This window comes from Callospermophilus lateralis, chromosome 4, assembly GCF_048772815.1.
Source record: "Callospermophilus lateralis isolate mCalLat2 chromosome 4, mCalLat2.hap1, whole genome shotgun sequence".
NCBI lineage: Eukaryota > Metazoa > Chordata > Mammalia > Rodentia > Sciuridae > Callospermophilus > Callospermophilus lateralis.
In genome coordinates, this window is record NC_135308.1 from 42,624,465 (window position 1) to 42,629,025 (window position 4,561).

General features: G+C 37.4%; 1 pseudogene; it reads right to left on the reverse strand.

Annotated features, from left to right (window-relative positions):
* Window positions 1–710: 710 nt before the first annotated feature.
* On the reverse strand, window positions 711–1,585 carry LOC143396531 (putative monooxygenase p33MONOX pseudogene; annotated as a pseudogene).
* Between the last annotated feature and the right edge of the window lie 2,976 nt (window positions 1,586–4,561).

The window sequence follows — 4,561 nt, forward strand, 5'->3', positions numbered from 1 at the left end:
CCCGCCTAAAAAAGCAAAATGAAACTTAACATCCATTTATCAATATGCAAGACTAGTGTTTGTTCTGTAACATGTAAAAGACAAGCATCCCTCTAACAGCAGTGACCCAAGAGATACTAAGAGGCATGAAAAACTGGCTCTAGGACAAGGTCATCCCCATCACATTGACCAGAAAACAAGGAGAATCCAGTTTCAGTCTAGAAATAGTTAATATCCACGTTTGACTGTTAACTGTATGTAGACCCCAAACAAGTCTTAGGTTCTCCTAACAGAGCTGGAACACAGGACCAGCAGGGTCAAGAAGGTCAAAGGCACCCAAACATGTCTATGCCATGTACCTCTAAGCCATGATGGTTACACTGATGTTGGTAAAAAGAATCAAGAAGCCTAGGTTTGTGAACAGCATAAACATTATTACTTAGTTAAACAGTGATCAAATTTCTGGTCTAGGGCAAATGATACAAAAATAGGTAATAAAGTTCCCAAACATAACTGCTGAGATTTTCCAATCTGACTTTAAAAGAGTACAAAAGGATTTCTTCCATTCCACAAGGAAAAGTTTTATACCAATGTTTCTCAGAATCAATAATATCTCCAGCTCTAGCCTCAGTTTAACAGATTTTATTAAATATATCATTGCTATGTCAGAGCCAAAGTAAAAGCAGAGAGGCAAGAAAACCCCATCCAGAATCACTGGTATAAATATCACTCTAGAAGACAGTGAGTGTGAGCACATTCAAGTCACAGGGTCTAGGGATGGATCTGTGGCAGTTGCTTCTTCCCTTCTATCACTGGGACATACATCTTGGGTGATTTGAAGGTTGGGTAACTTTAAGGTTGGTGTGTGTTTAGTCATCTGGGTGGTGTGGGCACAGATCAGCTCCATGAGAGATGCACTCCTTCATGGGTCTAATTGGCTAAACCTCCAGAATCAGATTTGTGAAAGTGTCTTGGTCCAAAAAGGTTCCATTTGTTGATGAGAATCTGTCCTTATCCACACTTCCAGGGTCCATGGTGCTAGAATTTGGGTCGGGTAAGGCTGCAGAGGACCCAGAATTAAATCATTCCCTAAGCCTCTGCTTAAGAGAACACTGAGGCGTGCTACTTGGAGTGAACTAGGCTGATGCAGGCTGCTTTCTTCTTTTGCTATCTCTGCACTCTGCAGCTTTAGTTTGTGGGATGCTTCTGCCACTTCGAGTTGCTTGGCCTCTTCAGCGGTAGGCCCTTGTGGGTTGTTACATAGCCAGTCTCTCTCAGCCCTGTCTGTTGCTCAAAATGCTGAATGTTCTCCTGGGTCTGTTTTATGATCAGAGTATTCACGATAACACGAATAGATTTAGCCTTCACCAGTACAGTCAGTTACCTTTGATAGGGTCACGGCATTTGGGGATGTCCTTTCCTTCCTCTTCCTTGTCAAGGTGCTGATACTTGTGCTCTGGAATCACTGGCTTCCAGGGGATGCTGCCCATATCTGATGGGGTTTGCGTCATGGGCATAGCAGCACATACTGCTCATGGGACAGAGACATCTTGCCGACAGACCCAGGAGTCTCAAGAGCAGGCACTTCTGGTATTCTTGAAGCCATCGAAAGACTGGGATTCAGGTCATTTTCTATCTATAATTTGGACTTGAGTCCCTACCACCACAGTGAAATGATTTCACAGCTTTGGTGACAGACAGGTGTTAATGAGGAACACTGTCCAACTGCTGCAAATTAGCAAAGCTTTCCAGGAATAGTCCATCCAGAAATTCTGTTTTTCTATTTCCTCTAAAATACCTGCAGCCCAAATTCTGGCACTAAAGAGACCTTGAGGACCAACATCTCCAGAGAGGCTGTGGCACAGCCCAGAGCCAAGCCATCCTGAGAGCAGTGGTAACACTGACTCTCCACCCCCCATTACAGAGCACAAAACAACTCCTTTACTCTTTACAAAGAGCTTTGTGTTAGAGTAATGTCATTCCTATTTTTCAAAAAACTAAATTAAAGCCCAGATATGAAATGGTTTACTTAAGATTATGCTGCTTATTTATTTCATAGCAAGAAATTTACCTGTCTTTTTTTTCTATATTTTTTTCTACCTTATCACAGCTCATAAACTCTATTGCCATTTACTTACACTTAAGATAACTTGACCTTCAAGGAATCTCAGAGAGACAGGGCATAGCCTCTCATTTCACAGATGAAGAAACTGCAGTGTAAAGTGATAAGACACCTCACTCAAGATTTTATTACTAGCTGCTCTAACACACGCTCTTTATAATGTATGCCTGTGGACTCCAATCAGACAGTGAGTTAATTAAGATGTTTATTATAATTTACATTGTAAGGATACAATTACAAACTTCACATAATTTTTTTTTCTGATTTTTGTCTCAGTAAAGCCTCACAATTTGCTTTTATCTAAAATGCTTGTTCTTTATTTAGCTATAGTATACATGTGTTAGATATCTATTAGTTAATAGCAAAGCACCACAAATTCAGCAGATTGAAGTAAAATATCTCTATTAGTTCATTGTTCTTGAAGTCAAAATCCAGACTGGCCATGGTTACCTTATCTTCTTGGGATTATACGTGACCAAACTCAATGTGTAGAAAGAATGCATTTTCATCTACAGCTTGAGATGCTTTCAAGTTCATTCAAGTTGTTTATAGGCTTTAGTTGTTTATAGATATAGAAATAAGGACCAATTCTCTTACTGGCTTTCAGCTCCTGGAGGCTGCTCTCTATCTTTGGTTCTTCTACCTCCCAACCTAGCAATAGTGGATTTTCCTCTCATTGAATCACTTGGCTATGGTATGAATATGGTACCCTCTAAAATCTGTGTCAGAACTTCATCACTATTGCAATAGTGTTAAGAGATGTAGCCTTGGAAAAAGTGACTCCCACAAGGGCAGAGCCCTCAGGGCTTGTATCAGAACACTTACAAAAGGCTTGAAGTTTAAGGGAGTATTCTCTTGTTCTTTCATCATTCTCCCATGTGAGGACCTATCATTTGGACCCCCTGGGGGATGCAACAATTAGGAGCCAACTTGGAAGCAAAGAGGAGGCTCCCACCAGACACTGAACCTCAGAGAATCTGGTTGTTGTATGTCTCAGCCTCCATAGCTGTGGAAATATATATATATTTTTTATTATCCAGTATCTGGTACTTTTTTATGGTAGTACAAATGAACTAAAGTACTCTTTTATAGTTTGAATTTTTTTAGGAAAAACTAAGTCCCTTTCAAAGGATGGCTCACCTAATTAGGATTTTCTAAAAATCAATTGTTTGAGGATCTCATTTACCTCTTCAGTATCTACGTATAGATTATAGATTGAATAAATAGAAAAAAATGAATGTAATCTAGATAGGAGATTTTTGGGGGGTCATCCTAAAACTATAACACAAGAAATATGCCCTCTTTCCTCTTAGAACAGTCAGCTTTTGTTTCAAAGAACACTACTAAGCCACATGTGTGTTCCATGAAGATAATATCTTATCTGATGCACACTGTGGAATTCACTATGCCATCCATGTCCACCGGTCACTGAGCGTAAGTGAAGAAATTTACAGGTTAAATCTGGATTTGATATTAAGAGAAGGAAGAGAATACATATCAGAGGGACAAATAGATGAAACAAAATGATATATATATTATATGTGTATGTGTATATATATACCTATATATATTTTTGTGTGTATATTTACTATATATATGATCTATTTTCTCATTGTAATCAACTTCAGTCAGTTTTAAAACAATATCTTATATTTGTTTGTTTAACACTAGTTGATGAATAAATAAAAGTTTTATGCTCCACCCACAAGGATTTATATTTGTAACAAATTTCCTTCATAAAATTATAATTAAAACAGAAGTACAAAGAAGTGCTGTACAAGAAACCAGGGAAGAATTATGATCCAAGTCCCATTTAGCATAGAAATTTTGGACAATTGACTTTCAACAAGCCCAAGGTAAATCATTATGTCCAATTAAACAGTACAGCAGGATAGTCAGTTTGACTATAATAAGACCATTTTATGTTTGAAGATACTGAAATGCATGAACTGTTTCCAGGGAGAAGTAAAAAGTCATATTACAGAGGATATTTTTCTTTGCAACTAGAAGAAAATTAAGTTAGTAGTTCTCAAAAGGCTGAATAGAAATTCCAGTTTAAAAATATGTTTCTGACACTATACTAATCATTTCCTTAGAAGTTCTCAAAGTCAATCACAATTTTCCTTTCCTCTAGCATTTGTTATAGTTATGTTTGTCCTATAATGTTGTTAAATCTTAGGACTACAGCAAAACAAAGGACAAATAAATGCATTCCATATTTTTATTTCCATGATTTATCAATTTCCACTTCCAAGAACAAGCCTAAGACAAAGACAGTAGCCAACTGATTTATAGTAAATACGCTCCTGAAATTTAATTTCCATTTCTAAAGAATACTTTTCCTAATTAGGTAGATATCTTGCTAAGCATTTGTTACAATAAAATTTTGTTCCTAAAACAATGTCTAAATATATGTCAATTGAGATGAACCAATGGAGCAATGTTCACCCACAGGATTCT